The following is a 10,691-nucleotide window of genomic DNA, read 5'->3' as shown; positions in this document are numbered from 1 at the left end:
AATTCATTTCTAATCTCATAGCGTTGTGGTCAGAAAAGTTGCTTGATATGATTTCAATATTCTTAAATTTACTGAGGCTTGATTTGTGACCCAAGATATGATCTATCCTAGAGAATGTTCTGTGCACACCTGAGAAGAAAGTGCAATCTGCTGTTTTTGGATGGAATGTACTAAAAATATCAATTAAATCTATCTGGTCTATTGTGTTGTTTAAAACTTCTGTTTCCTTATTTATTTTCATTTTGGATGATCTGTCCATGAGTGTAAGTGAGGTGTTAAAGTCCCCCACTATTATTGTGATACTGTCAATTTCCTCTTTTATACCTGCTAGCAGTTGCCTTATGTATTGAGTTGCTCCTGTGTTCGGTGCATGTATATTTATAATTGTTATATCTTCTTCTTGGATTGATCCCTTGATACTATGTAGTGTCCTTCCTTGTCTCTTGTAACATTCTTTATTTTAAAGTCTATTTTATCTGATATGAGTATTGCTACTCCAGATTTCTTTTGATTTCCATTTGCATGGAATATCTTTTTCCATCCCCTCACTTTCAGTCTGTATGTGTCCCTAGGTCTGAAGTGGGTCTCTTGTAGACAGCATATATATGGGTCTTGTTTCTGTATCCATTCAGCAAGCCTGTATCTTTTGGATGGAGCACTTAATTCATTCACATTTAAGGTAATTATCGATATGTTTCTTCCTATGACCATTTTCCTAATTGTTTTGGGTTTGTTTTTGTAGATCCTTTTCTTCTCTTGTGTTTCCCACTTAGAGAAGTTCCTTTAGCAATTGTCACAGAGCTGGTTTGGTGGTGCTGAATTTTCTTAGCTTTTGCTTGTCTGTAAAGCTTTTGATTTCTCCATCAAATCTTAATGAGATCCTTGCCGGGTAGGGAAATATTGGTTGTAGGGTCTTCCCTTTCATCACTTTAAGTATATCATGCCACTCCCTTCTGGCTTGTAGAGTTTCTGCTGAGAAATCAGCTGTTAACCTTATGGGAGTTCCCTTTTATGTTATTTGTCGTTTTTCCCTTGCTGGTTTCAATAATTTTTCTTTGTCTTTAATTTTTGCTGATTTGATTACTATGTATATCAGTGTGTTTCTCCTTGGGTTTATCCTGTATGGGACTCTCTGTGCTTTCTGGACTTTGGTGGCTATTTCCTTTCCCGTGTTAGGGAAGTTTTCAACTATAAACTCTTCAAATATTTTCTCAGATCCTTTCTCTCTCTCTTCTCCTTCTGGGATCCCTATAATGTGAATGTTGTTGCGTTTAATGTTGTCCCAGAGGTCTGTTAGGCCGTCTTCATTTCTTTTCATTCCTTTTCCTTTATTCTGTTCTGCAGCAGTGAATTCCACCATTCTGTCTTCCAGGTCACTTATCCATTCTTCTGCCTCATTTATTCTGCTATTGATTCCTTCTGATTTAGTTTTCATTTCAGTTATTGTATTGTTCATCTCTGTTTGTTTGTTCTTTAATTCTTCTCGGTGTTTGTTAAACATTTCTTGCATCTTCTCAATCTTTGCCTCCATTGTTTTTCCGAGGTCCTGGATCATCTTCACTATCATTATTCTGAATTCTTTTTCTGGAAGGTTCCCTATCTCCACTTCATTTAGTTGTTTTTCTGGGGTTTTATCTTGTTCCTTCATCTCGTATATAGCCCTCTGCCTTTTCATCTTGTCTATCTTTCTGTGAATGTGGTTTTTGTTCCACAGGCTGCAGAATTGTAGTGCTTGTTGCTTCTGCTCTCTGCTTTCTGGTGAATTAGGCTATCTAAGAGGCTTGTGCAAGTTTCCTGATGGGACGGACTGGCGGTGGGTAGAGCTGGCTGTTGCTCTGGTGAGCAGAGCTCACTAAAACTTTAATCTGCCTGACTGCTGATGGGTGGGGCTGGGTTCCCTCCTTGTTGGTTGTTTGGCCTGAGGCAACCCAACACTGGAGTCTGGGAGGGCTCACGCCAAGAAGTACTTCCCAGAACTTCTGTTGCCATTGTCCTTGTCCTCACGGTGAGCCACAGCCACCCCCCATCTCTGCAGGAGACCCTCCAACACTAGCAGGAAGTCTGATTCAGTCTCCTATGGGGTCACTGCTCCTTCCCCTGGTCCCAATACACACACTACTTTGTGTGTGCCCTCCAAGAGTGGAGTCTCTGTTTCCCCCAGTACTGTCAGAGTCCCGCAGTCAAATCCTGCTAGCCTTCAAAGTCTGATTCTCTAGGAATTCCTCCTCCTGTTGCTGGACCCCAGGTTGGGAAGCCTGACATGGGGCTCAGAAACTTCACTCCAGTGTGTGGCCTTCTGTTGTATAAGTGTTCTCCAGTTTGTGAGTCACCCAGCCAGCAGTTATGGCATTGATTTTATTGTGATTGCGCCCCTCCTACCGTCTCATTGTGGCTTCTCCTTTGTCTTTGGGTGTAAGGTATCTTTTTTGGTGAGTTCCAGTGTCTTCCTGCCGATGATTGTTCAGCAGTTAGTTGTGATTCTGGTGCTCTCGCAAGAGAGAGTGAGCGCACGTCCTTCTACTCCGCCATCTTGAACCCAGTCCATACTGTCTTGATTACTGTAGCTTTGTGGTATAGTTTGAAGTCAGGGACCCTGATTCCTCCAATTCCATTTTTCTTTCTCAAGATTGCTTTGGCTATTGGGGTCTTTTGTGTTTCCATGCGAATTTGTAAGATTTTTTGTTCTAATTCTGTGATGAATGCCATTGGTAGTTTGATGGGGATTGTGTTGAATCTGTAGATTGCTTTAGGTAGTATAGTCATTTTCACAATATTGATTCTTCCAATCCAAGAACATGGTATATTTCCCCATGTGTTTATGTCATCTTTGATTTCTTTCATCAGTGTTTTATAGTTTTCTGTACAAGTGTTTCACCTCCTTACGTAGGTTTATTCCTAGGTATTTTATTTTGTTTGTTACAGTGGTAAATTGGAGTGTTTCCTTAATTTCTTTTTCTTATTTTTCGTTGTTGGTGTATAGGAACGCCAGAGATTTCTGTGCAATAATTTTGTATCCTGCAACCTTACCAAATTCATTGATTAGTTCTAGTAGTTTTCTGGTGGCATCTTTAGGATTTTCTATGTATAGTATCATGCCATTGGCAAATAGTGACATTTTTACTTCTTCTTTTCCAATTTGTATTCCTTTTGTTTCTTTTTCTTCTCTGATTGCTGTGGGTAGGACTTCTAAAACTATGTTGAATAAAAGTGGTGAGACTGGACATCCTTGTCTTGTTCCCGATCCTAGTGGAAATGCTTTCAGTTTTTCACCATTGCGTGTGATGCTTGCTGTGGGTTTGTCATATATGGCATATGTCATATTATGTTGAGGTAAGTTCCCTCTATGCCCATTTTCTGGAGAGTTTTTATCATAAATGGGTGCTGAATTTTGTCAAAAGATTTTTCTGCATCTATTGAGATGATCATATGGTTTTTATTCCTTAATTTGTTAATGTGGTGTATCACATTGATTGATTTGCATACATTGAAGAATCCTTGCATCCCTGGGAAAATCCCACTTGATCATGGTGTATGATCCTTTTAATGTGTTGTTGGGTTCTGTTTGCTAGTATTTTGTTCAGCATTTTTGCATCTCTGTTCATCAGTGATATTGGTCTATAATTTTCTTTTTTTGTGTTATCTTTTTCTGGTTTTGGTATCAGGGTGATGGTGCCTTCATAGAATGAATTTGGGAGTGTTTCTCTCTCTGCAATTTTTTGGAAAAGTTTGAGAAGGGTAGGTGTTAGCACTTCTCTAAATGTTTGATAGAAATCGCCTGTGAAGCCATCTGTTCCTGGACTTTTGTTTGTTGGAATATTTTTAATTATGGTTTCAATTTCATTACTTGTGATAAGTCTGTTTATATTTTCTAATTCTTCCTGGTTCACTCTTCGAAAATTGTACCTTTCCAAGAATTTGCCATTTTCTTCCAGGTTGTCCATTTTATTGGCATATAGTTGGTTGTAGTAATCTCTTATAATCCTTTGTATTTCTATGGTGTCTGTTGTAATTTCTCCTTTTTCGTTTCTAATTTTATTGATTTTCATCGTCTCCCTTTTTTTCTTGATGTGTCTGGCTAAGGGTTTATCAATTTCGTTTATCTTCTCAAAGAACCAGATTTTAATTTTATTGATCTTTGCTATTGTTCCTTTCATTTCTATTTCATTTATTTCTGCTCTGATCTTTATGATTTCTTTCCTTCTACTGACTTTGGGTTTTCTTTGTTCTTCTTCCTCTAGTTGTTTGAAGTGTAGGGTTGGATTGTTTACTGGAGATTTTTCTTCATTCTTCATGTGAGATTGAATTGCTATATAGACTTCTCTCTTAGAACTGCTTTTGCTTCATCCCACAGGTTTTGGGTTGTCGTGTTTTCTTTGTCATTTGTTTCTATGTATTTTTTAATTTCTTCTTTGATTTCTTCAGTGATCTCTTGGTTATTTAGTAGTGGACTGTTTAATCTCCACGTATTTGTGTTTTCTGGGGTTATTTTTTGTTTTTTTTTTTTTTGCGGTATGCAGGCCTCTCACTGTTGTGGCCTCTCCTGTTGCGGAGCACAGGCTCTGGACGTGCAGGCTCAGCGGCCATGGCTCACGGGCCTAGCTGCTGCGCGGCATGTGGGATCTTCCCGGGCCAGGGCATGAACCCATGTCCCCTGCATCAGCAGGCGGACTCTTAACCACTGCGCCACCAGCGAAGCCCCCATATTTGTGTTTTTTACAGTTTTTTTTTTCTGTAATTGATTTCCAATCTCATAGCATTGTGGTCAGAAAGGATGCCTGATATGATTTCAATTTTCTTAGCTTTTCCAAGGCTTGATTTGTGACCCAAAATGTGATCTGTCCTGGAGAATGTTCCATGTGCACTTGAGGTAGGTCTCTAGGTAGGTCTCTGTACCCGCTGTGTCAGCCCCATCTCTGCATGTTTTCCTCTCACCAGTGTCTTTTCCTGAAGCTGGCCCAGAGCCCATGTGTCCCTGCAGGCCAGCTGGGGCACAGTTTTCCACAGGCACACCTGCGGCGGCCGATGCAGCTGGAGGAGGCCTTCGAGGGGCATCACACTCGGCCCGCCTGGACCCACATGGCCAGAGGAGGCCCTTTCAGGGGCAGTACCTTGGCTTCCAGGACGTGCACAGCCCACAGAGGCCTCGTGGGGGGTGGTGCTCAGTTCTGCAGGGACCCATGTGGTTGGAGGCCTTGGGGGCGCTCAGGCTCAGGGACCCACAAGACCGGAAGAGGCCTTGGCAGGGTAGTGGGGCTCCAGCTGTGTGGGACCCACATAGCCGGAGGGGGCCCCAGGAGGTGGGGTTTCAGGCCTGGGACCCCAGCAGGCTTGCCAGAGCCCTAGCAGGCCAGGGAGACACTGGCTGAGTTCCCCTCCAATCCCTGATCCCCCAAAGGTCCCTCTCCATCCCTGCTGATCCCCTCACTGTGAGTGGGCCCCTCTGAGCTTGGGAATTTCTCTCCACTCCCAACCCCCTCTCAGGGGCCCTGGTCCCATCCCACCTCCACTTTTCTTCCCTCCATTCCCTCCCATGTCCTGCCTGGTTGCACAAGGATTCTTCCCCTCCCCTAGGTGTCTGAGGTCCCCCACCAGCGCCTAGTAGGTGCCCTAGTTATGAGGAAATGCAAACTCCACATCCTCCTACTCCTCCATCTTGACTCCACCCCCTGAAAATTTGATGAATTCATTTATTAGTTTTAATAGTATTTGTGTGGAGATTTTAGGGTTTTCTATGTAACGTATTATGTCATCTGCAAATAGTGACAGTTTTTCTTCTTCCCTTCCAATTTGGATGCCTTTTATTTATTTTTCTTGTCTGAATGCTGTGGCTAGGACTTCCAGTACTATGTTAAATAGAAATGGCAAGAGTGGGCATCCTTGTCTTATTCCTAAATTTAGAGGAAAGGCTTTCAGCTTTTCAACATTGACTATGAAGTTAGCTGTGGGTTTGTCATAAATGGCCTTAATTATTTTGAGATATGTTCCCTCTATATCCATTTTGATGGGAGTTTTTATCAATAGATACTGAATATTGTCAAATGCTTTTACTGCATCCATTAAGATGATCATGTGATTTTTATCCTTCCTTTTGTTAATGTGGTGTGTCACATTGATTTGCAAACATTTGAACCATTCTTGCATCCCTATATGTATAATTGATTTATAATATTATATTAGTTTCAGGTGTATGTCATAGTGATTCACTATTTTTATAGTTTATACTCCTAGTTGGATTTTCCCTTTTCTGTAGATTCTTACTTCTTTTCCACTTATAGAAGACCTTGTAACATTTCTTTGAGGGTAGGTTTAGTGTTGATGAATTTGTAGTTTTTGCTTGTCAGAGAAGTTCTTTATCTCTCCTGTTCTACATGATAATCTTGCTGGGTAGAGTATCCTTAGGTTGCAGGTTTTTCCCTTTCAGCACCTTGAATATATCATGACACTCCCTGGCCTGCCAAGTTTCTGCAGAGAAATCAGCTTATAGCCTTATGGGGATTCCCTTGTGTATGACTCTTTGTTTTTCTCTTGCTGCCTTTAGTATTCTCTATCTTTAACTTTTGCCATTTTAATTATGATGTGTCTTGGTGTGTGTCTGTTTGGGTTCATCTTGTTTGGTACCCTCTATATTTCCTGTATCTGAATATCTTTTTCTTTAAGTTTGGCAAGTTTTCAGTCATAATTTCCTCAAATACATTTTTGATCCCCTTCTCTCTCTCTTATCCTGGGACCCCTATAATGAGAATGTTGGTATTGTAATATTATACAGAAGATCTCTTAGACTGTTTCTCTTTTTTTTATTTAACTTGATTTTCTTTTTGCCATTCTGATTGGGTGATTTCCATTATTGTATCTTCAAGATCACTTATGTGTTCTTTTGTACCTCTTAGTCTGCTATTCATTCCTTCTAGTGTGTTTTTATTTCAGCTATTAAATTCTTCATTTCTGATTGGGTTTTTTATATTTTCTAGTTCCTTATTAATGTGTTCACTGTTTACATCAATTCTCTTCCCTAATTCCCTTAACATTTTTATTATCAATGCTCTGAATTACTTATCTGGTAAATCATTTATTTCTGTTTTATTATTTATTTTTTCAGGGGTTTTCTCTAGCTTTTTCAATTGAGAGTAGTTCCTCAGCCTTTTCATTTTGCTTAACTTTCTCTGCCTCTATGAATTTAGGTGAAACAGTCACCTATTGCAGGCTCGAAATGGTGTTCTTATGTGGGAGTATCCCTGTACAGACTGCATATACCCGATGCCCTTGGTGGGGGAGCTGGATTTGACATGAATGCAAGTCACATCTTTCCTCAGAGTGTGCTGGCAGCTCTCACCTTGGTAGGGGGTGCAGCGAGAGATGGAGGGGCTAGAGCTGGCACTGGGTGTGAGCTGGGACTTCCCCTCTATTCAGTGGCCATCACCACCCTATCAAGGGTGGGGTCTAATCCCAAATTGTTGAAGCAGAAACCCTGAGGATTGGGCCCAAGCTCTCTCTGTTCCCACTAAGTGTGTTTTTCTCTTTTCTTACATTAGGACCCTAGTTTTAGACTTGGGGGGAGTGCTGAAGCAAGTGGGGCCCATGTGGACTCTTAGCTTGTGTAGGCCACAGAGTTATGATGTGCTGCCTATCTAGGCATCTGTGGCTCTACTCAGAGTCAGTCTTGGGTGTAAGTTCCCTTTTTCTCTTACAGCCAATCAGTGACCCAGCCTCCTACACCCCCACCCTGTTGTGGAATTACTCTGCATGGCAGGTGGGCCCGCATGACCTTTTGGTGTGTCTTGGGGGTGAGTAGTGGTGGAGTGGCTGCCATCAGAGATCTGGGCTGTTTCTGATGTGGTGCTTCTGTAAGCGCCAACAATGGCCACTGCTGCCCCACCCAGGCTCCACCCTGGGACCAGGTCATCTCTGTGTCCCATGACTGAGTCTTTTCCCTAGTTTTGGCCGCCCCAGATCCAGTGCCACACCTACATCGAATTAGTGGAGCCAGAGCATTCCCTCTGCTCAGGCTGGGGTGTGCTGAGAGGGTTATAGGAAAGCCAGCAGCCAGCTGCTGGAGCAGATTTCTTTCCTCCATGCCTGGGGGCAAGCCAGGAAGCAAGAGCTCTCTGCAAATGGATTCCAGGCTCCTCATAGCCCTTCTGTTAGTCTCAGTGGCCCTCCAACCAGACAAGGGAGCTTCTGTCCCCCATGTAGAACCCTGGGACTGGAGTACTCAACCCGTGGCTTGGACCACTCACTCCCTAGGGCAGGTGTCCTCCCATGTAATCTCCCTTTTCCTCCCAGTCCCTTCCCAGGGGCACAGGTCCTAATGTGATCACTTTTATTCCCTTCCTACCCAATTACATGTGGATCTTTCTTACAGCCTTTGTTGTACAGGAATCCTTCTGCAAGTTTCCAGTTAGTTTTCAGTTAGAATTGTTCCACATGTAGGTGTATTTTTGATGTATTCATGACGGGAGGTGAGTTCTACATCCTCTTATTCCTGCATCTTGATCTGAACCCCTGTTTTCATCTCATTTTCAGTCACACAGAACAGTCACACTATGGAGAGGTGTGTGCTTTTTCAGCAGACAAATAAGACTAGCCTTCATTGTAGGAAGAATTCTCTCTGGAATTCCATTTAACCTTGTGTGTTTCATCAGGATGCTATGAAGGCCTATTAGGGCCTATGGTATGACAAATTGGGCATAATGACCTCAAGGCTCTGCTCCTTACAGCAAGGACATGCCTCTGTGTTAGTCTGTTGAGAAGGATAAAATGTCTTTGGTGTTTAAAAGGAAAGAAAGAAAGAATAGAAAAGAAAAAAAAATCCCTCCTACTTTTGCATAGTATGTCCTAAGACAAAGTGATAGAATATCTCCAATCTTCCATACAAATGTTCTTTGCCTGACTTATTGACTTTTCACCTTCAAGATTATTAAACTCAATTTTACTTGCTACCTAATTCTGCCACTGCAAAAGAGTTCATTCTTAGTCAGGTTTTTTGAGTCCCTAAAACTCTTGGGGGATTTTATATCTAATAAGAATATCCATTAAATATGTTTAATGAAAGTTGACAGCTAAGTATGATATATAAAGTGTAATTTTTTTTCCCTCCTAAGGAAACGGTCCAAGATTGACACAAAGTAGATCTCCAGGGTTCAGGAAAATTCTGAAAGACTAACAGAAGACTCCACCAATGCTAGGATGTCATAAGGATATGATTTTAATAGAATAACCATAGTTGAAATGCCGTCGTCTTAATAAATTTAGAACAAGCCAAAGCTTTGACAACCTCTTTCTTTTTATTTTTCATTTGTGCCTGGAGGTGCTGTATAAATCTGCACAGGTCTCTGCATATCATTTTCAAGAGAAATTTAACATGGAGGTACACATATCAAGCAGAATTTAAGATCAGGAATGCAACTTTTATGAACTTAATAATGTCATCATTTGTTTGAAACCAAGTTGTTCATTTTCTGTTGCATAGATTTCATTCTGACCTTAATAAGAGAATAGCATATTCCTCTGTGTGGGTGTGGGTGTTTCTGAAGCTGTAATATTAAAAAAGCATAAATCAAAGTTGTTTTGACAGATGAACAACACAGTTTTGTAACAGGATAGAAACTAAAAAAAAGAAAGAAAGAAAGAAAGAAAGACTGAATAGCTGATAAAAGATGAGTTGAACTAGGAGGATTGATGTTCGAGCTGAAGGCAGCATTAAAGATTAGATGCTCATTGGCTTTTCAGCAAGCCCGGTGACTCATTCTACATAAATGAAGTTTGTGATATGTAATGAAAAGCTTTCTATCTTCACTACAAGCAAATTAGCAGGTATTTTGTGGTAAGAATATTAATGTTTTCTTACATTTGTTTCTGAGCAGGAACACATTAACAGAACAGGTTTGAAAAGAATTTCACTTTTATAACATCAGGTGCTGAAAGTATTAGAACAAGGTCACCTCTGTAAAGTAATGAGGGAAAATTAGGTTATAAACATGCAGTGCCTAAAAATATATTCAGTCTACTATGCAGAGTGAATGCAATATAGAGTTTCCCCAAATTGCTAATTTTCTTTTACTCCAAATTATACTCAGGCCACAAACTGAATCCAAAGAGTTAAATAATAAAGCAAGACAGGATGGAGGAGGATTACTGGGGCTCATAATAGGCAACCAATCCAAATCAGTAGTGTTCAAATGTCTGTACATATACACAAATCAATTCATAATTTATAAATCAGGACTTTTGGAATGTTTTATGCAATAAACCTCAGAGGTCCATATTTCTGTTTGGGAGAAAGCAGAAAAAGGCAAATGAAAGACAAAGGCAAAGCACTGCTTATTTTGGGTGACTGTTAAAACATAAAAGAAAGTTGAGTGGTTGCTGGGAATACTATCATGATTAAGAGCTAGAAGATAAAATGACAATAAAATTCTTGAAAAGTGGGACAATACGGGTGGGAATGATTCTATTCCTTTTATGAATACATATAAGGGACAGGATGGGTAATGTGTATGCAGAAGTCTCACCGGGTCTGGATAATCAGGTCTTGGGAAGGATATCATCTTATATAATGGACCATTAAGGCACCAATGTCCTGACTTTTGAGATTTGAGTAATCATACTTGTAGCTTTTTCCAGACTAGAAATAAACAAGCTAATATAATTTTTCACCTTGCCCTAAGTATCATCAACCCACATACCTGACCTCC

This window comes from Lagenorhynchus albirostris, chromosome 1, assembly GCF_949774975.1.
Source record: "Lagenorhynchus albirostris chromosome 1, mLagAlb1.1, whole genome shotgun sequence".
NCBI classification, from domain to species: Eukaryota; Metazoa; Chordata; class Mammalia; order Artiodactyla; family Delphinidae; genus Lagenorhynchus; species Lagenorhynchus albirostris.
The sequence above is the reverse complement of the archived record's forward strand: the minus strand, read 5'-3'. Positions refer to the sequence as shown.